General features: G+C 39.4%; 1 pseudogene; it reads left to right on the top strand.

Moving 5' to 3' along the window:
- Positions 1–3,722: 3,722 nt before the first annotated feature.
- Positions 3,723–5,140, top strand: LOC127185270 (tubulin alpha-1B chain-like; annotated as a pseudogene).
- The last annotated feature ends 20,476 nt before the right edge of the window (positions 5,141–25,616 follow it).

The following is a 25,616-nucleotide window of genomic DNA, read 5'->3' as shown; positions in this document are numbered from 1 at the left end:
TCATGAAAAAAAGTAACCTTGAGATAGACTGTGTACCTAATAACTGCCACTGCCGCAAGTCATTTTCACTCAAATATGTGTTGTTGGCCTTTAATAAGCACTCAGATTTAGTCATTATCACTATTAGAAGTGACAGTGGTGTTATAGGAGCTTTCTAGGAATGGAGCCTTCTTAGCATTGAGCTCTGCCACACAAGACATTCATAAATGCTGACCACTACCTAGTCTTTTGATTCTTCGATGTGTTTTGACTCCTGCTTCAACTGGAAAATTTCAAGTCTCTCAGCCCATGACTGACTATACTGATTCCTACCATCAAACTGTGTCCAGATATGCCTATAGCTGGGTCAGTTAGTTCATGCTTTACTACCATGGAGAGATTTTCTGGCCATTACTCAGGCCCACCTAATTGGCCTTGTGCATTTTCCAACAATGAGACCTTGAGGATTCTTAGGTCAGGAGTGATGGCGCATGCCTTTAATCCCAGCACTTGGGAGGCAGAGGCAGGCGGATTGCTGTGAGTTCGAGGCCAGCCTGATCTACAAAGCGAGTCCAGGACAGCCAAGGCTACACAGAGGAAGCTTGTCTCAAAAAAATAAAATAAAACATGACAAGGGCTCTTTTTTATTATAGCTTAGCTCCTAGTGGTGTGGTATGGGTACTTTCAACCTCCCGACAATACCACCTGATAAGCTGGGAAGTAACTCTGTTCCCCATACTCTATTCCTTTCTTCTTGTACATTTTGCACTCCTGCTGTCAATAACAGTCGTTCTTTGGTGTTCATGAGCGGGAACTCAGCAAGGGTGTAGCTATGTTCTGGAGAGGAGAAAGGAAATGAGAAATAGTCTACTACTAGTTCATTTCATCCATAGTTGGAAATTAATCTTAGTCTCTCGACTATGTAAATTATATCATATTTTTCCTGAAGTGAAGATGACGTCTCAAAATGTTTTAGGAAATGAGTCTAAAGAAATTTAAATACTTTTTAAAAGCTCTAAGAAAAAAGCACAGACAAACAAGAGAGTTATGTCAGTCCCATTGTGACAAAAGAGAGGGAAGACTTAGCTCTGACATGTAGGCAAGAGATGAGAATAAAACTAAGAGATTTTTGAATTTGTTCTACTAGAATTCAGTCTTGACTGAAACAACCTACAAGGAGGTAGAATACTCTCTAATCAAATAATGGAAACAGATATCCTTAAGTACAAAGCATAGAGTGGAAGAAACTTAAATCCTTGGGACTTCCCAATGGTCTGTGATATGAGTTAGAAAAGTAACTTGGTGAAAGAAATACTATCTTGTGTACACACACACACACAAGAAGGGGGAAGGAGGGAGGGAGATAGTTTTATTTGAGCATCTTGCCACCTCAATTTAGTCCCATCTTATACATAGAGAGATGAGATTCAGAAAAAAAAAATCATTAGTTGCTCAAAGTCATAGTAAGTAAATCGTGAAAATAAAAGCCTATGGGACTCCTGAGGCTGTAAGCCTTCCAGTGTTGAAAATGCCTGTTGTTTTAATAAAATATCCTGAGAAAAGTGACTCAAGGAAAGGTTATTTGGTCTCACAGAATGTGGGTACAATCCATCATGGTAGAGGAGACACAGTGGAAGAAGCTTCGGACAGGCAATCACATTGTGTCTGACATTGTGTCTGTGGTCGGGAATCAGGAGTGATGATGCAATTGCTAAGCTTCCTCCTTTTCATTCAGACCAAGGCTCTAGTCCAATGGATGATGCTACCCACAGCCCAATCTAGAAACTTTCACATACATGCCCAGATGCTCATCTACGTGATTCTGTCAGTGCTCTCAGAATACCTAGTATCTCTCAAGCTTAGTGTTGGACTTGTGATTGGGAAAGGAACTTACTTGTGTACTCTGGGCTGCTGAAGTTGAACTATGGGGGCAAATAAATGTGTTCAGTGCCTGGAATAAGTTAAAGATGGGAGATGTACAGGGCACCTTTGACCTTGTGTTTGGAAAAGATGCTCTCTTCTCTGCTAGAAAATTGTAAATACACATACTGCTCTCAGAAATCCAAGAGGCATCCCTAAACGTGACTGTCACAAGAGTACTCACAGATCCTGGCGAGTGTCCAAGAGAACACCTAAGATAAAAAAGTCTTTTCCTACGTGACTGAGTGAGAAGGAGTTAAGAAGGCTATTTAATAAAGGGAAGGAGCTTTGAATTTCTAGTTCAAATTAGAGAGGTGTTAACATTTTCAACTTCTTGAGAACTTGAAAATGTTAACTGTTAGCTGAGAGACAGTATTAGTCAATGGAAAGGAAACAAGCCCTTTCCTAGGTACTCTAATGCCAAATTTCTCATTAAATTCTTACAAAATTCTTGGAAAATATAGTGTCAAATGTGAGGAAACTGAGGCTTTGCAAGATTACATAGCTTAGTTCAATATTCTTATTTGACTCCATTTTTCCCTAATACCCACTCACCAATCACACCTTTCATTTTCCATATTAGTTCCAGTTCTCCAGAAACTAGAACCAATAAGAATTTTTTCAGAGGGGGGTGGGAGGGAGAGTATATTTTATCACATCCTGGGAATCACACCATCTCTCTCAGCCTTAGTTTCTTCACTTGTAACAATGGGGTAATGACATTTACTTTTGAGTTATAGTGATAAACCAATGGGAAGCATTCAAGGTTGCTGATTTTCATTTTCTTGAAGTTTGGTTTCTAGGACCATTCTCAAAATCAATCTAATGGGTCTGGTACTTACTACACATGGCTGGGACTGTGGATGGCTGCAATCATACTAACTGAAGGGCCAGGTTCCCAACAGGGGACCTTAGAGGACTGTCATTTCATCTATCAGAATTAGCCACCTTCTCTCTTTACCCAGTCATTGAGGAGACAAGGTCAGTAGGAGATACATTTGAAAGAAAGAATGACATTGTCCTAAACAAAGAAGTCTCATTTATATCACTTCATGTACTACTAAGAGAACCCTATGTCCATAAATCTGTCACTATCACCTTTCACTAATGGATGGGCCACTGGGCTTAATCTGCGATGCCTGCTTACCTCCTAGATTTATGGAATTGTAGACTTGAAAGATAACCTAAATGGTCATATAGACTGATTAACAATCTCACTGCTCTCACTTGTGACAAAATACCTGACAAAAACGAGTTAAAGAAGGAAGGGTTTATTTTGGCTCAGTTTGAGGGTACAATCTATTATGGCAGGGATGTCACAGGGACAAAAGTGTGAGGCAGCTGACCACATTACAGCTACAGTCAGAAATCAGAGGACTATGAACGTTGGTGCTCAGGTCCCTTTTCCAACTCAGTTAGGGGATGGAGCCACCACATTCAAGGCAGATCTTCTGTGTTAGTTAAGCCTTTTTAGAAAAGCCCTAGTAGACATACCCAGAGCTGTGTTTCTATGATGATTGCAAATCTAGTCAAGTTGACAATGAAAACCCAGCATCATAATCATAATCAGAGTATTGACACATTCAGGCTTTTGACTTAGATCAACATGGCTTGAAATCCTGTCTCTTCCATTCAAGAGATTAACTGAGTATGTTAGTCTTTGAACTTTATAGGTTTTTTTTTTTTTTTTTTTTTTTTTTTTTTTTTTTTGCCTGTTTTGGCAGTGCTGGGGATTAAAACTATGGCCTCTCTATGTTAATTGAATTGTATTCCTGTCCTTTTCAGATGAAAATATCCTTTTATTAAAAAGTTGTGAAGATTCAATGAGACATGGAAAAGCAAAGAATCTGACCAATGGAAAATTACTAATTTTGACACCATGGATGCATTGAGTAACCAAAATTTTCAATAGTTTTCTATTGGCAAAAAAGAAAATTGAATTATTTTGTAAAGCTCATTGAGTTACCTCAACTTGTAGCCTCTTGGGTACAGAAACCAGGGCCACTGGCCTGCTTCTGTTACCTTTGCCTTCTCTCCTATAGCTACCATATATGAGCGAATCTCCGTCCACATTGTCCAGGCTGATATCCAAATTGGCAGTACTTTCTGGGGCTCTACATAGCATCCAGCCAGATTGGCAAAATGCCAAGTGAAAAAAAAAACATTAAGGAAGATGAGTCCTTCAGCACTTCCTTTAGTGAGACAGTCCTGACCACCCATGTGCCCAGGTTAGTGTTTGTAATCCTGGAACCATCTGTTATTAGTAAAGTTTGCATTGGTACATATTGCCAGCTTTCTCCCTGAGCAGCTCATCAAAGGCAATGAAGATGCTGCTAATAACTATGGCTGTGGACACTATACCCTTGGATAGGAGATCATTGATCTAATATTGGACAAAATTCACAAGCTAGTCGACCAGTACATAGGTCTTCAAGATACCTTTGTTTTTCACAGCTTTGGGGGAGGAACTGGCTCTGGATTCACCTTCTTGCTCATGGAATCACTTTCTTTTAATTATATAAAATAACCCAAGCTGGAGCTCTCTATTTGTTAAGTCCACTAGGTTTCCACCACTATTGTTGAGCCCTACAATTCTATCCTTAACACTTGCATCACCCTTAAGAGTACTGATTGTAACTTTATAGTAGACAATGAGGCCATCTAGGATACTTGTCATAGAACCCTCTATTTTGAGCACCCAAGCTATGACACTAACCTTAAATGCCTTATTAGCCAGACTGGGTCTTTCATCTCTGCTTTTCTGAAATTTGATGGATCCCTGAATGTGCAACTGACAGAATTCCAGACCAATCTAGTGCCCTACCCCTGCATCTGCTTCTCTCTGGCTACATACACCTGCCATCTCTGCTGAGAAAGCCTACCAGGAACAACCTTCTGAAGCAGAAATCCCAATGCCAGTCAATCAGATGCTGAAATGTAACCCTCACCATTTTAAATACATGATTTGCTGCCTGTTGTACTGTGGTGATGCAGTTCCCAAAGGTGTCAGTGCTGACATTGTCACCCATCAAGAATGAGTGCAGCGTCTAGTTTGTGGATTTGTGCCCTGATGGCTTCAATGTTGGCATTTAATTACCATGGTGAAGACAGGGCTAAGGCAAAGTGAACTGTGTGCATGCTGAGCAGCATCACAGCAGTTGCTGAGGCCAGGGCTCACCTACACCACAAGTTTGACCTGATATCTACTGAACATGCCATTGTGTACTTGGTAGGTGGGTGAAGGCTTGGCAGTTTTCTGAGTCTTGTGAGGACACTGACACTAGAGGGTGGGGAAGGAGAGGCATGCTAATCCATTCCTTTCAGCATGCCAAACTTACAGAACTTCAGCTTCAACACTAGCGGACAGGCATTCATGTTTTCTGATTAGGTTATCTCCATTCTCTGGCTGTATCTACCTTCTTTATATGGACCGGTGAGTTTATTCTATGATGTCTTGAAGTAAGAGCTTTAGGAAGAAAACCTGTCTTGTATAGGTCCTTCAAGCTTCACCCGCAGTTTGTCATACAAAATGCCACAAAAGACTCTTTAGTGTATGCCTCTTCTCTCCTAACTCCCTTCTGTCCTTTTTTTTTTTTTTTAACCTTTCTCATAGCTGCACATTTTACATTCTCTGAAAATGGATCCATAGATATTCACACATACACACACACACACACATGCACACACACACACACACACACACACACACACACACTGTTGGTGAAAACAGAATCAGCAATTACAGGCATTTGGGCAGTAAAGTGTATCAAGAGACAGCGAAACACTTAGGATCTATGAGAGACAGGAAGCTATTTAATTCTCAGCATCAAGGGGGTAAATGAATGGACCATTCTTACCTTGTCTAAAGACCTGGCCTTGTGGAGAAATCCCTAGTAGGAGCTATCCTCAGGGAATATTCCAGTCAGTAGATATATGAGTCCCAAAGCAAAGGAGGAATGGGGAAATCAGGACTTCTCTCCCTCTTGTTCTGGTGATTCCTCCCATTAGTGTTAAAATCAGTCTGAAGCTAGGAGATACGATTGTCTAATTGATATAGCTCCCAAAGACAATTTGCTGGGCCACGGAGCACGGAAAAGATGCGCAGAGATTGGATCTAGTGGTACGACTGAGCACCCCAGAGTAACCAATATGCTGATTACTTTCTGTTACCACCTTTGACATATGAGTTCCTCACCCTGCAGTGATCTGTGACCAGAGCATTAACCAGTCCTTCCCTAAGCAAGCTTATAGTCACTCCTTCCCAAGTGATACGCATTTTACCATTGAGAATACTAATTGCAACTCTGTTTCTCCTGCTTTCCTCATTCTTCTTTAACTCTGGGCTCTAATCTCATAGCACAGAATCTGGCTCACAGGTAGCCAGTATGGTTGAATCGTGGAACTGAGCACTGAAGGACCACTCAGGTGCAAGCTCAAGAGGGACATGGGATGGATTGTTGGGGGTAAGTCACTTATTAGAAGAGTTAGTAGTGCCATGGACAGACAGATAAATAACAGCTTGGTGGAGGCTCTGCGAAGAATTCAGGCTGCAGTGCCAGAGTCAGACAGCTTGGTGAGGATTCTGGAGAGTAGATTCAGGCCCATGTGGCAGATTCCTGATCCTTCCTTAGAGCTCTCTGAGGAAAGAGGGGTTTCACAGCTTGAAGGTAGCGGCAGGCTCTCTTATTTCTTGGCAAGAGACAGAGAATAGGGTGGGGCATCATGTGTGGCCACTAATACCCCTTTCATGTCTGCTGAGAGATCTTGGTACCTGGAAGCCTATTGGCTAGTGGCTCAAAGACAATGTCTCTCAGGGTGCCTGTCAGTATCTTCGAGAAAGGAAGGGCTGCTACAAATATAGTGGCCCAAGCAGCAGCTGGATTCTACCATTACATTGTTAGAATCAAAGGTTCTGTCTATGGAAAGGCTGGAGTGCTTGAAAGGGGCCGGTTCTGCAGATCCAAAACTGCAGGATCTCTACAACACTGGGCAACAACAGAGTATCCGAGAACAGTCCTAATGAGGAGCCAGTACTGATGTTCCTCAGATGCTGTAGCAGAAGCCAGAGGCCTTGATCCAGACCAATGATGCATTGTAATGAACATTTGCAAGTAAAGATGTGTGGACAAAAAGGTATACTGTGTGACACACCACAGTTTCCACAGTGAGATGTTTTTTTAAATTGTTTTTAATGTTTTTGTTTTTATTTTTTGTTTTTTTTTTTGGGGGGGAGGGAGTTTGCAAGGGCAGAGGGCAAATATCGAGGGATAAGGAGATGAGTGGGACTGGGGTGAATGATGTGAAATTCATAAAGAATCAATAAAAAGTATGTTTGAAAGTACTTAAAAGGTTTTGCCATGAAAACATAAAAGTGCCCATCATATTCTAGGTTGCTGCTTCTTTCCTAACCAACCAGATGGTATGGCACATTATACTTTAGACGGAGTTTCATTCAGACACCTCAAAGAAATTATATTTTGGTAGTTGCCCGAAGCTTTTAAACCACTTATCCTCAAAAGAAAAATCCCAATATTTACCATTTGACAAATTAGAGGAAAAGTACAATGCTTTGGCACACACAGCTACATTTTTCACAGTTTCTGAATGTTGTTTTAAGCCTTGCTTTGAGTACTTGTCCCAGCCTAGGATATCAAATAAAGATAGTGGAAGTGACAAGCTGTTGTGACAAAAAAAATTAGCTCAAGTGGGCCTCTTAAGATGAGAACAGTTCTCTTTAGGTGGCCTCTAGAGCACCTGCAGGCTCCATAGCCACTCCATTTAACGATAATACTGGCAAGAAGAAGAATAGAAATCAACATTAGTAAAGGACAAAAGGACAAGGATGTCACCTATAAATCCTGTATCTGTTATCAGCATGTAAAGACTGATAGGCTGTCCAAAGTCAGGAATTATTTCCTCAGCTGGGCAGTGGTGGTGCACGCCTTTAATCCCAGCACTTGGGAGGCAGAGGCAGGCAGATTGTTGTTAGTTTGAGGCCAGCCTGGTCTACAAAGCAAGTCCAGGACAGTCAAGGCTACACAGAGAAACCCTGTCTTGAAAAACCAATAAAAAAAGAAAGAAAGAAAGAAAGAAAGAAAGAAAGAAAGAAAGAAAGAAAAGAATTATTTCCTCAAAAACTTTCCAACTTAGAATGTTTTTTCAGTCCTGGACATTGAACCCAAGTCCTTTGTGTATGTTAAACAGACGCCTTACCACTGAGCTACATCTTCCATCTCCAGAACCTTCCCTCATAGTGTAAGCCTTCCACTTCCTCTCACACTTTGCGTCTCTGGCACAGCTTCTGTTGAGGGAACCAATGAAAGAATTCTAGGAATTTAGCTTTAGCTTTGTCATTCACTAACTGTAGGCTGTAGTGGAACTCCTTTTATTCTTTCTGTAAAGATCTGAAAATATAGCTGAAGGAAGACCCCAGACTCAAATAGTATGTAAAAACAAAGACCAGAAACAGCCTGCATGCAGGGGTCAGGCATTCATACAAAATGGTGGCAATCATAGGGAGGAATTCACAGGCTCTTTTAAAAGCCTCTAGGAGAATCCTCTCTGACTCTAACTGGGATTGGCCAGAGCCTGAGGAGGCTATGTGATTCTAGCCATGGGCCTTTTAGTAATGTCTGGTCCTCTCATTTGCACCAAGGTTTCTTCATATGCAAAGTTAGGATAATGGGTGATTATGAATTCAACCTAGTAAACTGCACAGGAGAGAAAAGTATTAACCAAGTGTAGTAGAAAAACAGGTTCTAGACCCAACATGGCGTTTTAAATTAGACATACTAGTGTGGTTGAGAATATTAGTCAGGGTTCTCTAGAAGAACAGAACTAATAGAAGGAGTGTGCATTAAAAGGGAGCTCTATTAGAATGACTTACACTATACAGACTGGGTAATACACAATGGCTATCTTTACACTGTAAAGGCTGTGAGGACCTCTTACTTACTGAGTCCACAATGCTGCGTTCTTCAGCAGTCCCCCTGTGGGACTGAAGACCTGGTGGGCCACTCCTCCTCCATCCATGTTGGAGACCAAAGAAGCTGGGGTGGAATGGTAGGGAGCAGCAGGGGCAGCAGCAAGACAAGCAAGCGAAACCTAGTTTTTCACTCCAACTTAGGCCTTCAAGATCTTCTCCCCTCGGGCAACCAGGAGCTCCTTACCCTGCCTACAAGATGTGCAGGGACAAAAATCAAGCAGACATAGAGGAAATATGTAACCAATGTCTGGCCCAGCCTGAGACCCACCCCATGGGAGAGAGCCAACCCCTGACACTATTAATGATATTCTGCTATGTTAACAGAAGGGAGCCTAGCATAGCTGACCTATTGAGTGGATACACCCATCAGCTGATGGAAACGGATGCAGAGACCCAGAACCGAGCATTGGATAGAGCGCAGAGAGTCTTCTGAAAGAATGAGGGGAGGATAGAAAGACTCAGAGATGACATGCACTCCACAAGAAGACCAACAGAGCCAACCAGAGCCCAGTGGGGTCTGTGGAAACTAAAGCTCCAACCAAGGACCATGCCTGAACTAGACCTAGGCCAAAGTGACCCCCATTCTGAGATATGTAATCCATTTTCCCGAATGCCCTTTGCCCTGGATTCACCTTAGTTACAGGAAATGTTAATTAACTATGAGTTTAAACAGATATCCTGTGACTGCCACATCCTGGATTAAATTCTTTCTTAATCATTCCCTGGACTTCTGGTTGTGGTGCTTTAAAAGGAGCCTATCTCCTTCCCCTAGGGCCACAACTTCAGCTTCTGAGCCTAAGCTGTGACTCTTGCTGCTTAGAAGCACTCCTTGAGGTAAATAAAGTTATTTCTGGTTTCTCACCTATCACCTATCTCTAAGGGTGGTTTCCTTTCTCGGGGAGGCTGGGCTGAGAATCTGGTCACAGAGTTTTCTTCAGCCTTCTGGAGGCTAGATGAGGGAGGCGGGGCTCTGCCCTGAAAACCCGGTCACAAGGAAGCCCTTCTGGGCAGGGAGGGATCTTTAAGGCCAGAATCCCCAGCTCTAGGGAGCAAAAGGCGGTTGAGTTGAGCTGGGGTTGAGACAATGGGGAAGGGAGCCTCTGACTTGTGAAAGACCAGATAACCGACTGCACTTGGTTGAAATAAAGACAGTCAAGAGTTAAAGAACTAGATTTTAATCCACTAAAGCTTAATGATAAAAGAAGGAACGACAAAGATAGGGAGCTACAGAAGGAGAAGCGGGGAATGCGCGCCCCCATCCCAGATCTGGGTTTTTAAACCAAGGGTAACTGAATTGCAGGAGCCACACACAGGACACTTCCTGGGGCTTGTCTCCAGGGCGTCCTTGATATGTTTTTCTTCAAAGAGACAGCTTTTGACACCTTTTGGCTTAGGGTTTATTAGTCTCTTAACACATTTGGGGGTCTGGTGGGTTGTTGCCAGTAGCGGTTATGTTCAACCTCTTTCCAAGCAGGAAGCTTACCAGGAGGGAGCATCTCCTCTGCCTACAGACAAGGGCCCACAACTTTTGACTCTAGGTCTTGTCCAAACGTTCTGCATTTTAAATCAGGCCACTGTGTTGAGCCTTAGCTCTCAGTTTCCCAGAAGATTTCATCAGACTTCTCAGAAAAGCCTCAGAAAAAGGCAACCAATCTGCTACTGCCCTAACATCTGGCCTGGGTCTAAACTAGATATGAGGTGACCGTTCACAAGGCTGGAATCAATTAGGAACATACAAGTATCCCTTACCATGAACCCAAACAAGACTAACAAAGGTTTTGCATACTATTTGAGTCTGGGGTCTTCCTTCAGCAATTCTAAGACCCTCACACTACAAAGATGTAGCTGATGGGCAGCTCAGGTGTCATGTGGGCCCTCCTAATAAAAAGATTGGGGGCTGACTCTCTGACATGGACTCTGTTGCCTGGTTTTCATCACTTCCCACTAGTGAGGCTACCTTGCCATGCCACAGGGGAAGAGGATGTAATCAGTCCTGATGCAGTGATATGCTGGGGTGGCTGGGTGACTGGGTGGGGGGGAATCCCCATCTCTGAGGAGTAGGAAAAGGGGATAAGGAGAAGAGAGAGTGAGGGGCCTATGACCCAGATGTAAAGTCAGTAATTAATTAAAAATTTAAAATTAAAAGAAATAGAGCTCCCAGGCACATACCTCATGGTTGATTCACGATTCAGAAAAGCTGACAATGAAGATTAACCACTACAGTAGGCATGGCAGTGTAAGGAAGAAGCTGCAAGTGACCTGATAAAGATTCAGCCCTCGGGGGCTGCAGAGATGGCTCAGAGGTTAAGAGCACTGCTTGTTCTTTCAAAGGTCCTGAGTTCAATTCCCAGAAGCCACATGGTAGCTCACAACCATCTATAATGAGATCTAGTGCCATCTTCTGGCCTGCTGGCTCACATGTGGGCAGAATACTGTATAACAAATAAATATATAAATAACTAAGTAAATAAATCTTTAAAAAAAAGATTCAGCCCTGTTGCATGCAGAGAGGGGGTTGGGGTTGGGGTTGGGATGGGGTGGGGTGATGGATGTCAGACATGGACAGAGAAGCTTTAGCCTGTCTGTGAAGAGTCCTGAATGCTTGTAGACCATTTGAATAATAATCAGGGAAATGACATGAATGTTACAAAAGAACTGTCATCACATATTTTGGTTGCAGGAACATTTTACACTCTTAATAAATTGTTGAAAATCACACAGAGCTCTTGCTTCTGTGATTTATAGCTGTTCATTTTTGCCATGTTGCTCATTGAAACCAAGAATTCAAAAACTGATTGATTCATTTAAAATTAATGCAAAGAAACAAATCAATTACATATGTTGAAAATGGATTGGTTGAGGGAAACGACCGTATTTTCTAAAATAAAATAGGAAAAGAAATATATATATATATATATATATATATATATATATATATATATATATATATATATATATATACATGTGTATATAAACTTTTTGTTGTCTAACTTTATTAATAGAGTGTACCTGCTTTCTGTGGTGTTCTATTTGAGCATCTGGTTTTATTTGAAGAAATAGGATTACCTAGCATGTGAATATTTTTCTTTGAGACTACAGACCAAGTTTTTAGTCTCTTAAAAGTTAGCTGCCATGTGGAAATAAAAAGGATATGAATGGCTTAGCATATTCTGCTACATTAAAATTTATTTGTCTATTTTATACTTTTAATGAATCTTCCATAACTCATTCATACATTAGGGTATGCATGCTTTAGTAGCAACATGGATTGGTCATTTGGAAAATATTTGGCCACTAAAACATGCCAGTCTTGCATGTACATTCACTATATAATGTTTTAAGTTGTGGCTTAATACCACCATCAAACTCATCAGGAAAATTAGCACATAAACTTTTAAAGTTCTTTTAGAATTTCAAGCTCATAAAATTTTCTAAAATTCTAATTTTTACTTGAAAAGCCAACTTTTGCCATTGACAAAAATATTGTCAATTGTTTTCTTTAATGAAACAAGATTACCTACAAAGCAAGTCCAGGACAGTCAAGCTAACAGATAGAAACCCTGTCTGAAAAAAAAAAAAAAAAAGAAAAGAAAGAAACAAACAAACAAGATTACATCATTTATTTGTGAAAAATGCCTGCCAAATATTCAAGTTTGAAAGATTATAATTCATCTGTCATTTACTGCCATTAAAAAAATTGTCTTCCACAAAAAAAGCTCAAATTTAATATACAACTCACAGGTCCCTTTACCTGTAACAAGCATCAACTTATTGTAGAACAGAGGTATATTACTGCAAGTACTCTCCATTGTGTCAAGCAAAGTATTAGCTGTGTATTCAAGGGGTGAAATTCAACAAAATTAATAAATTTACTGCTCAATCGAGGACATTTGTTTTAAATGCGTTTTTATTAACTCTGAAGATTTCATATAAACATGTAATATATTTTTGTTGTTGTTGTTGTTTTTCTACACAGTTTATCTGTGTAACCCTGGCTGTCCTGGACTCGCTTTGTAGATCAGGCTGGCTTTGAACTCACAGAGATCCACCTGCCTCTACCTCCCAGAGTGCTGGGATTACAGGAGTGTGCCACCACGCCTGGCTGCATGCAATGTATTTTGATTATTTTTAACCATACTCTTCCTCCTAACTCCTCTAGGCAACATCCTGTATGCCACAGACCTTCCTTAGAACTTCATGTCCTCTTCTTTTTAAGGAACTTATTGAGTCTAATTAGTGTTTTCCATATAGGTATGGGACACTCCATTACCCTACCAGGAACTACACCTATAAAACAGTGATCTGTGTTTCTCCAGCAGCCATCACCGATCAAGAGCTCCTCAGCTAGGGGTGAGCCTCCTGAGAGCCTCCTCTCTCCATGCTGGAATGTTGATTGGCTTGATTTTCCCCCATGTTGTTCAGACAATCACAGATGCTGTTAGTTCATTAGTGTAGTGGTTCTGTCATGTATAGAGGCCTCAGTATTTCCTTGGCCAAGAAGACCATGAATTATGCTTGAAAAACTGGTAACATAAGATGTTCTGAAGAAAAGAATGTTAAAGACAGAAAGACCCATTAGGAAACGGCTAAAAATAACACCATGGAGAAATAGTAACTTTAGAGGGAGTGTCTGAAAATGCAACAGAAAAAACAGTTGATTGGATATTTTAATAATATTTTGTATCGGTACCTGTCACCCTATATGCACTGAACTAATGAAACCTCTAAACTTACCATTTCTTTAAGGTTGTCAAATACAAATAGCCAAAACACTAAGAATGTAACATTTATATAATTCTTGGTTCTGCTTGCTATAGGTAGTTTATTGTATGTATTTGTAATAATATAAATGAATATGTAAAAAATAAAAACTGTTTATTTAATTAAAAAGAAGAAGATAAAAGCCCAAAGCCAGATGGTTTTAGCATAGAATTCTACTAGAAATTCAAGGAAGAGTTAATACTAATACTCTTCAAATTATCGCACAAAAATAGAAACAGAAGGAGCATTGTCTAAATCACTTTATAAGGCCCATAGTTACCCTGATACTCAAGCCACATGAAAATTAAACAAAGAGACCAATTTCCATTAAGAAAATAAATGCAAAAAGGTTCAATATAATGTTCATAAATCGAGTCCAATAACACATCAAAACATCATCCAATGATCCATCCATGTTGGAATAAAGTAGAGTCTATTCCAGAGATGTCAGAATGGTTCAATATTTGCAAAAATCAATAAATGTAATCCACCATATAAAAAAACTGAAAAAAAAAAAGACATGGCCATCTTATTAGATGAAGAAAAGGCCTTTGGAAAAAATCCAGCACTTTCATGATAAAAGTCCTGGAGAGATTAAGGATAGAAAGACATACCTAAACATAATAAAGACAGTTTAAACAAACCTATAGCCAACATGAAAAACTAAATAGAGAGAAATTCAAAGGAATTCCACTAAAACCAGGAGTAAGACAAGGTTGTTCACTCTCTCTACCTATTCAATATAGTGCTTGAAGTCTTAGCTTGTCCAATATGACAATTGACAGAGATCCAGATAAAATTGGGAAAAAAGAAGTTAGAATTTTATTATTTTCAGATATATACATACATACATATATACTATGACCTTCAAAATCCCACCATGAAATGACTACAGCTGATAAATGCTTTCTAGCCTGATGATGGTGGTCCATGCCTTTAATCAGAACTCCAGAGGCAGAGGCAGTCAGATTGCTGAGTTTGAGGCAAGCCTGGTGTATAGAGTTAGCTCCAGTACATCCAAGGCTACAAGACTAAACAGCGATGGATTAAAGGGGGTTTACCAAGAGAAAAAGCCACTGGGCTGGGCAATCCAATACTCAGGTTGAGTGGTATATGTGATAAAGGAAAGCAAACTGTGGATCATTAGCTCCCAACAAACATTCATTCAACATCTACTAAGGTATGTTAATCAATTTTATCCAAAAATTCACAAGGGTCAAATCTTGGCACAAACAAGTTATGCTTATTACCCCTGTTGGAGTTCAGAAGAATGTACAGCATGGGGAAGCCGGGTGTGATGGAAACATGTGCTAGAAAGAAGCTACCTCAGTATTTGGGCTTTGTCTGGTGATTTTGGCAAGGATTGAAGGAAGTAGGGGTTCCTTCCAGATTGGATGCTGCCAGAAAGTAGGGGCAACTTTATGACCCTGTTTCATTCTGTACTTAGACGAAATTATGAAGTGCTCTTGTTTTGTTTCATTTTATTGTGATCTCAGAATAACCTTGTCTAAGGTTGTTTTCTTTGACATTGTTTATGCTCAACAGGAGAACAAAATGGCCTGGCATGATGTCAGAGCAGTTTTAAATATTGTTGAGGTCTATCTGAATGCCAGATGAGTTCTGAATGTCAGAAACTGATTATTTTTCTCAGTTTAACCTTATGACTAAAGATATATAAATCCAGGCTGCAAGACATTAATGTATAGTGTCCAGATTTTCACCATTGCCAACAGTTTGTTTATTAAGCTCAGAAAAATTTCCTTTGGTTGTTATCTATAGGTGAACCACCATTAAGTTTTCTTTTGTTGTAGGATGAACTTTTGGATCATCAGGCATTACTGGCTCTGTATTATTATTATTTAAGGGTCTGAACAGGTTATATTAGACAACTATAACCTAGTAAGTTATCATAAACATCTATTAGTCCTTAGGAAGTATTGAAGCCAGGATCCTAGCTTATGTAATTCAAGCAGTGGAAGTATTTTCCAGAATTCAGTAGGGCCTGTTTTAGACATCCAGGTGATTTTTCTTTTACTTTAGTTACAGACTGTTCTGCTTGAGCTTAAGTGTTTATATAGATGCAACAAAAAGGTTTACTGGAGAACAAACTTTCTCTTACTTGGTTCAGAGAAAATAAAAAGTTATATAGTTATCTATGATAATTCTAGTTAATGAGTTTAGACAAGCTTCTTGATTTCTAGAGAAGGGTATTATTATTTCATGAGTTCAGCTACAGTCAGAGACAAGTTTTGACTTACTCACCTTTTCTGTTGTATTATTTCAATTTGGAAAATTATATCTCATGTGACAAAGTTTACTCCTCTAGGAAGTTTTCTAGAATTAGAGCTCATTTTATTTTGGCAGCTTCAAGGCATTTTTGATAGAAACATTTACTAGATGGGTGGTAGTTTCAGATATGTAAAAATCTCTAATTACTCTTAATAGAAAGAAAGAAATAGTGTGTACTATATATGCAGAAACCTGATGCTAATATTAAGGAACAATATCTTGTAGCACAGCTTTTACTGATATTATATATATCATTTAGTATAATAGAAGTGAATTAATGTTACGTCATTTGTGAATGGATTTCTTCAGTGGAATCAAGCAGTTTCTGTAAACAAATCTTAAATGTTTCCAAAAAGAGAAAATTGTCATGGCAGGCTGATCCCAATAAACGTGTCTATTTTTGGCTCAGTTTTGCTTGTAGGATTTTAATGACCTCAACATTTGGTACATGGGAGGTGAAAGCCTAATTTTTACAAGACTGAAGATGAAAGATTGATGAGCTGTTTGAAAACCCTGGTTAATTGGTAAGAACAGCTATCAAATTTTTGTCAGGAGATTCAGAGGAGTGGTGATAGTTCTAGAATCTTGCTAGATTCACAGCCAATGGATATGTTCTTTGAAAATTTAGAGAGATCTTTGCTTTAGAAAGTATACACAGGAAACTATTGAAGAAACAGAAAAATTAATCTTGTTCCACTGGCTTGGGCAGAAGTTGCTTATTTCTGAAATCAGTGGATTATGAGGAATTCACCAGCATTCTGTATATGATTTCTATATATCTTAGATATTATATGCTATACATATTCTAAATGGAATATATAGTTATTCAGTGGTCAGGAGTAAAAATAGAAATGTTTGAGCTTGATGGCTAGGCATCTAGATCAGTGGCAGATCACATGCTTAACATTCATGATGCCGTGGATTTGATCCCCAACACACACACACACACACACACACACACACACACACACACACACACGACATAGAAATTTTGATCAGGGAAACATGAATGCAATGAAGACCTTGACATTTTATTGATATGTCAGTCATTAACTACATCTGAAGAAAGGTTCATTTGATTTTCTTGCATTTTTCAGAAATGAGTGAAGGTTAAGGTCATAGAGTTTAGATACAAGCTTTTAGATATTTAGATTGGTGTTTTGAAAATGCATCTAGTGTTTTTTGACAAAGTTTGAGGAATGGCTTGACTACCTAGTAGTAATAAATAGCAATTAAATCTGTTTGCTATAATAGATAAATGTCATGACCTATAATGATTTTTATAAGGAGGTAACCTGTGGACCCCAGAGGACATCAAAGCAAGTACTAATAATTTAGAGATCTGAAAGTCAAATAATTGCTGATATGATTTTTAGTTTTAGTTTTAGAATTTTATTAGTCTTCTCTATTTTTGAGAACTATAGATGAAAATTTTCAATACTTTTCCTGAGAAAAGTAAAAAAAAACATATAAATTTCCTTCATAACAGTACTAATAAAATTGTGCCACAAGATAAGTGAAATTATCCAGGTTGGAGAAAGTAAATCAGTTTTTGGAGGATGAGGAGAAAAAAATGGGGTGGGGTGGGATAAGGACAAAGACGGAGGCTAAGGGCAGAAATGGGTTGGTCATAGGATGGTAGCTTTCTAGCTGGGGAATAGATTTAATCTGCCCCAAGAATAAGCAAATAATAGCCAGAAATTTTATTTGTTTATATCTCTGCCTCCACACATCAGGATGTAAGTTCTCAGCTACTGCTCCAGTGCCATGCCTACGTGCCTGGTGCCACACTTCAAGCCACGATGACCAAGCACTAGCCCTCTGAAACTTTAAGCAAACTCCCAGTGTTGAAGAAAGTTAACTCAGAACATGGCCATTCTGGCAAAAGATCACAGCTGAAGAACTTTTAGGTCTGTGTGCTCCAGCTGGACTACAAATATGCCTTTAATCCAGGAAACAGAGGCAAACAGATCTGAGTTCAAGACCAGCCTGGTAATAGAGCAAGTATCAGGTAAAGAAAAGCTTAGCTCCAGGTGTGGTGGTCTCGCCTTTAATCCCAAACAAAGGTAAAGTTAGTTTGTAGATGTCTAATTGAGTGGCAGAAAAGGTGACGAATCAGCCAGCCCAGAACTCAGAAAGAACAAATAAGGGTGAGCTCATTAAGCAGTAAGTCTAAGAGGCTAAAACATTCTAGGCCTAGATTAGATTGTATGGAGGGTAGAAGGTTCCAGGACTAGGCCTAGCTTGGCAGAAGGAGGTGGTTAGCCTCCCAGATAACAACTGTGTCAGAAGAATAAAATTATTTTTACACGTCAATTAAAGACTTTCTTGTATTAATTGCCTTGATCACAGTCTCTCTTCATAGCAGTAGAAACACTAAGACACTATTGCAGGAGATAATTGAATAATTTTCATTTGGAGGTTGGTGTTCAAGGACATTCTCCACAGTTGAGTGGAGAGTGGGGTATGACTTTCTCACGTACTTTGGTGCCTCACATTTGACCATGTCCCCTGGATGGGGAGACCTGGTGGCACTCAGGAAGGATAGCAGGTAGCCAAGAAGAGACTTGATGCCCTATAAGCATATACAGGGGGAGGTAATCCCCCTCAGTCACAGTCATAGGGGAGGGGAATAATGGGAAAATGGGAGGGAGAGAGGAATGGGAGGATCCAAGGGATGGGATAACCATTGAGATATAACAAGAATAAATTAATAAAAATTAAAAAAATACTCCATATTTACTTTTATGAATAGAATGTATTTTCATTATCTAAATCTTCAAAGTTAAAAATTATACTCATGAAGTTGTATATAACTAAATAAAATAAGTATAATGATTTTCTGTCCATTGGCTAGATCTGGGTAGGGGTTTAAAGTTTACCGCCTGTATTGTCCTTGGCTGGTGCCTTAGTTTGAGCGGGACCCCTGGGCCCAAATCTGCCTATCATAATGTTCTACTTGTAGGTTGCTAGGACCCTCTGGATCCTTCTACTTTGCTATTCTCCCATGCTTCTCTCATCTAGAGTCCAAATAGGATGTCCTCCCCTCTGTCCCAGTTTCCTGGTAAGTGAAGGCTTTCGTGGGACATGCCCCTTGGGCTAGTATGCAGATATAAGTGAGTATATACCATTTGAGTCTTTCTGCTTCTGGGTTAACTCACTCATTATGATCATTTCTAGCTCAATCCATTTGTCCACAAATTTCTGGAATTCCTTGTTTTTAATAGCTGAGTAGTATTCCATAGTGTATATGTACCACAGTTTCTTTATCCATTCTTCTACTGATGGACACTTAGGCTGTTTCCATGTTCTGGCTATTATGAATAAGGCTGCTATGAATATGGATGAGCAAATTTTCTTGTTGTGTGCTGGAGCATCTTCTGGGTATATTCCAAGGAGTGGAATAGCTGGGTCTTGAGGAAGCTCCATTCCCAGTTTTCTGAGATAGCACCAGATAGATTTCCAAGTGACACCACATGCTGGCGAGGATGTGGGGAGAGAGGAACACTCCTTCATTGCTGGTGGGAATGCAAACTAGTACAGCCACTTTGGAAATATGGAGTAATTTAAAACTTTTGAGTATTTAGAAAGTTATCCTTGGTCCTGAACAAACCAAAATAAAATGTTAACTATGTTTAGTAAACTAACAGTTGATAGAAACACATGAAAACTTTAAAATTGAACACTTTTATTACTTCATAGCTTCAATTACAAAGCTATTATAAAAATATACTTTTGATTGTCCACAAAAACAAACCTTAGTAAGTTTCCATCCTTTCAATAATTTTTATGGTTTCTCTAAACCACAGTTTTCTAGGCTATATACATAAAAACTGGTTAAATTTCAGTTGATCTTCACAGTCTTATGACCAAGAAAAGAGAAAATAGTGCTGAAAGATAAGAGAGAGCCAGCTAGCTAACTAGTTATGCTAATTAATATTGTAGAGAAAATATTGTAACATATATGTATTAAAGAGTATGCACCATAGGAATTTTGACATAATTTGTCTTCTTGACCATTTTATTAACCTGAGAATTTAAAGACTCTACACTCATTAAGCTTCAGAATAACAAGGGGGGGGTCTTCTGTGGTTGTTAATAAAATAGCATTTTTTAAAGACAGCATTTTCTTTGTTTTATTTTTCTTCGTTTCTTGTAAATTCTCATTAAAATAGTCACTTAAAAGTCAAAGCTTGTAACTTTGCCCAGTAATTTAATGCCACACTTGCAGTTTCAGGCTATAACCAAACAAAAAGCAGGAGAGATCGTCAAATACATTAACAACCAAGTTAATACTGGGGCAGAAGAGACTTCTCTGTGTTAACAGCCCTTCCCAATCTTCTGGAGGATTTGAGTCTAGTTCTTAGCACCACATTGGGTGGCACACAACAGCCTGTTATTCTAGCATTAGAAAACCTAACATTTTTCTGGTCTCTTAAAGAAATACACACACACACACACACACACACACGCACGCATGCACATGCACACACATATACAGGCATGCATACTTACACATAGGGCTTACACAGACATATACATACATACATAAGGAAAAATTGAAAGCAAAACCTCAATGTAGTCTAAAGTGCTAATTAAGGAAATGGTTCTCAGGTTTTTCCATTAACCTTAGCTCAAGTATATTTTAAGAAAGCAATTAGAAAGCTCCTAATATCCATTAAAAAAAGCAGTTTTATTTTTGTTTGAAGTCACCTTTCAAAGAGCAACTTATACATATCAGTGTTTCCCCAGTATAGCCTCTATAGTGCCAATATTTTCCTATATAAAATAGAATCAGTTTTAAATCCATATCTATATCTATATGGAAAATCACATGAGGACTGCACCACATCCATAGGAATGGTGCTTAAATGACATGCATATCCTGGAACTTTGTATTATGCTAGTCATTACTGATCAGAGGCTGCTTAAAACTTCCTGATTCTGGGAGGTTGGAAACTAAAATACCAGAAGTTCTCAAGGACACAAAAACAAGACTGAAGTACTCCTTATAAGGTTTCAAATTTGTGACCTGGGGCAAAGTTTGTTCAAAGGACATTGGTCTGAGAAGGAACTTGCAGAACAGCTGAAACTCAAGGCTAGCTGGAGGACAGACTTTCAGAGCCAGGGTCCATCCAGTTACTATAGACCTTTGCTCTTAAAAACAGATAACATTCAAGACTAGTAATGCAGGCAGAGGGACAAAACATTTGACAAACAAGTATTGCAAACTAGAAACAATTCAACAAGAAGTAGTATATATAGTTTTTGAAAATAACCAAAATTTAAAAGAAGGATTTGTTTCTAAGAAAACAAAATAAAAACAAACTCAAAAGAGTTCAGTGAAACAGAAAAAAAAAAAAAAACAAAAAAAAAAACATTCAGTATCCCGTTACTTGGTTTTTGTTCTCTTAATGAACTACCTGAGACAGGCTGGATAAACAAGAATGAGATTTATTTAACTTACAGGTTTGTGAGGTTTAATGTTCAAGATGTCTTGGATTTACTTATCTAATGTCTGGTGAGGTCAGTGGATGGCAACCCACCTGGATAGATGTCTCTGTAGAACTCAGTGGTCATATAGGCAGACAGAAAGTCTGTTGTAAGGCACTATTCTCTGAGACAAACTGCCATCATCTTCATTAGATTAAATGTGCCTACTTGAAGTTCTCCTACATACTGCTGACATGGTTAGGTCATTGGATTCTCAGTTGAGTTTCTAACTACTCTGTACAGCCATATGCATGTACTGTAGCCTAATTTATTCATAGTCTCAGGGGCTCTACAAACAGCGAGAGTCTATAGGCTGGGGAAGACTAGGGGAAAGGTGCTATATTTCCATAGCCAGGTGAGAAACCATAATCCAAGCTGGGTGAGGACTTTCTAGTGTGGCTGTTTTTCAGTTACCCATAGTCTTGTCAGTATTTCCTCACTTATTCTCTGTAAGTATTCCAGTACACTTATTGACCCTTGAGATACTATGGAGAAGTTGTGATTTTGTTTGTCATTAGGACCTTAGGAAATGGGGATAGCTATTCTAGCAACACATTCTAAGAGTACAAGAGTCTTGAGGCTTGATCCTCTATAACAAACCTACCCTGAGAACAACCTTGAGGTGACAGGGAATGACATCTTCTTTCAATTTCCTACTAGGTCTCACCTCTTAAGTTTTCAGACATCCCTAGGAACCAAAATTTTTTTGTGGATCTTTGAGGGGCATCTAAACAATATCTAAACCACAGCACTTCTTGTAGGTTTCTAGGCTCCTCTAAGGTCCTTCTATTTCCCCATCTTCCCATAATTATCTCACCTAGAGTCTCAATAGGACATCCCACATCTATCCCAATCTCCTGGTAAGCCAGGACTTTCATTGGACATCCCTGTTGGATTAGTGTCCAATTATAAGTGAGTACATACCATGTGAGTCTTTCTGAATCTGGGTTAACTCACTTAATATGATCATTTCTAGTTCCATCCATTTGCCTGCAAATTTCCTTGTTTTTAATAGCTGAGTATTATTCCATAGTGTAAATGTACCAGTTTCTTTATCCATTCTTCAACTTAGGTTGTTTCCAGGTTCTGGCTATTATGAATAAGGTTGCTATAAATGTGGTTGAGCATATGTCCTTGTTGTGTGGTGGAGCACCTTCTGGGTGTATTTCAAGGAGTGGAATAGCTGGGTGTTGAGGAAGCCCTATTCCCAGTATTCTGAGAAAGTGCCAGATTGATTTCCAAAATGGTTCTATATGTTTGCACGCCCACCAACAATGAAGGAGTATTCCCCCTTTCTCCACATCCTCACCAGCATGTGCTGTCACTTGAGTTTTTGATCTTGGCTATTCTGATAGGTATAAGATGGAACCTCAGGGTCATTTTGATTTGCATTTCCCTGAAGACTAGGGATATTGAGTATTTCTTTCAGTGTTTCTCAGCCATTTGATATTCTTCTGTTGCGAATTCTCTGTTTAATTCTGAGCCCCATTTCTTAATTGGGTTATTTGGTTTGGTGGTCTTTAATTTCTTGAGCTCTTTATATATTTTGGATATTAGACCTTTGTCAGATGTAGGGTTGGTGAAGATCTTTTCCCAGTGTGTAGGCTGTCGCTTTGTTCTGTTGACAGTGTCTTATATACATGCAGTAAATATTGAACCCCTACTCAGGTCTAGCCAATGGACAGGACATTATCCACAGTTGAGTGGGGAGAAGGGACTGACTCTGACATGAACTCTGGTGCCCCCTATTTGACCACTTCTCCTTGATGGGGAGGCTTGGTGGCACTCAGAGGAAGAATAGGAAGGCTACCAAGATGAGACTTGATAGGCTGTGACCATATGGTAGGGGAGGAGGTCCCCTTCTGTCACAGACCTAGGGGAGGGGAAGAGGGAGGGAGGGAGGAATGGAAGGAGACAAGCAAGGGGATAACAATTGAGATGTAATCTGAATAAATTAATACAATAAAAAAAGAAAAAAAGCAACAAAGTAAAAAAAAAAGTAAACCACAGCATGAGGAATTTGTTGTTTAGAAAAAGATATTTGGTATTATGAGAACATAGGAAAAACCAGAAAAGATTGCAAGAGGGCCATTGCTTAAACAATAGATGTGCCTTGTTAAGCAAGGTCCCTGTTTTACTATGCCTGAGTCTTTCTGCAATTCTGGAAGCCTCTTAATATTTAGGACATTCTCTTATTTTTATTAGTGCCTGAAAATTTGGTATAATGTATTTTGATCATATTTAGTCCCCTCCTCCAATGTCTGCCAGATCCATTCATCCTTCCTTACCAGACCAATATTGTCTCCTTTTGAAACTACAACTTGTGATACCCATATACTCAATGTGGCCTTCCACAGGAGTATGCTCAACTTACCAGTGGCTATGCCTTTAAAGTAAACTGACTCTCCCTCTCTCAGCATCTATTAGTTGCCAATAGATCCTTATATAGGGGTTGAACTTCGTGCTCACTTCCCCTCTCTGTGCTGAGATTTTTGTCTGGTTTGAGCTTGCACAGGTCTTATATATACTGTTAGAGTTGTGGCTAATTCATATGGGAAACTGTCCTCCTATGTCAATAAAATAGTTTCTTTGTAGACACCCACTACTTATAACTCTTGCAATCTTTCTACTCTCTCTTATGCAATGATCAATGGGTCTTGGGGAATAGGAATGTATCTTAATTAGGGTTTCTACTGTTGTGAAGAAACACTATGACCACTGCAACTGTTTTTCTTTCTTTCTTTCTTTCTTTTCTTTCTTTCTTTCTTTCTTTTCTTTAATCTCTTTGCAGCCTGATCCCAGCCCCCCTCCTACCCTACCCTCACCCCCATTGCCCCTTCTCCTTCTTCTCAGAGAAGGGAGGGCCTCCAAAGGGGTATCAAACTACCCTGGCACCTCAAGTTGTCGCAGGACTAAGTGCATCTTCTCCCACTGGGGCCCAATAAGGCAGCCCAGCTAGGGGAAAGGGAGCCACCTGGCTATAGGACACGGTGAGTTCAGGCACCATGTGGAGCAAGGGGAACATTCCTCCATTGCTGTTGGAAGTACAAACTTGTACAAACATTTTGGAAATAATGGTGGTTTCTCAGAAAATTGGGCAACAGCCTACAGACTGGTAAAAGATCTTCACCTACATCTGACCAAGGCCTAATATACAAAATATATAAAGAACTCAAGAAATTAAACACCATCAAACCAAATAATACAATTAAAAAATGGAGTACAGAACTAAACAGACAATTCTTAACAACGGAATATTGAATGGCTGAGAAAGACTTAAAGGAATGCTCAATATCCCTAGTATTTAGGGAAATGCAAGTCAAAATGACTCTGAAGTTCCATCTTATACCTATCAAAATGGCTAAGATCAAAAACTCAAGTACCAGCACATGCTGGCGAGGATGTGGAGAAAGGGGAACACTCCTCCATTGCTGGTGGGAGGGCAGACTTGTACAACCACTTTGGAAATAATCAGGCACTTTCTCAGAAAATTGAGGAAAGTGTTACCTCAAGACCTAACTATGCTACTCCTGGGCATACACCCAAAAGATGTTCCATCATACAATAAGGACATTTATTAAACTATGTTCATAGCAGCTTTATTTACAATAGTCAGAATCTGAAAATGACCTAGATGTCCCTCAACTGAAGATGGACAAAGAAACAGTGCTACATTTATACAATGGAATAATACTCAGCTATTAAAAACAAGGAAATCTTGAAGTTTGCAGGCAAATGGATGGAACTAGAGACAATCATCCTGAGTGAGGTAACCCAGACTCAGAAAGACACGCATAATATATACTCACTTAAAAGCTTATATTAGCCACATAATACAGGATAATAACACTAAATACACAGACCTAAAGAAGCTAAATAACAAGGAGGACCCTAGGGAGGATGCTTAATTCTCATTCAGAAGGGCAAATAGAATAGACACTAGGAGCAGTTGAAGAGAAGTAACAAGAAGCCTACCACAGAGGTCTTCTGAAAGACTCCACCCAGCAAGGAATCGAAGTGGATGCTGAGAGTAACAGCCAAACTTCAGTGTGGAGCACAGGTAATCTTATGGAAGAGTTGGGGGATAGAAGGGCCTGGAGGGGACAGAAGCTCCAAAAAATCTGGGTGAAGGAGGGGGTGTGCTGCAGAGACTGATGCACCAACCAAGAACCATGCAGTTGAGGACATA

This window comes from Acomys russatus, chromosome X (genome assembly GCF_903995435.1).
Source record: "Acomys russatus chromosome X, mAcoRus1.1, whole genome shotgun sequence".
Classification (NCBI taxonomy): Eukaryota; Metazoa; Chordata; class Mammalia; order Rodentia; family Muridae; genus Acomys; species Acomys russatus.
Note: the sequence above shows the minus strand (reverse complement) of the source record. Positions and strands in the feature narration are given on the sequence as shown.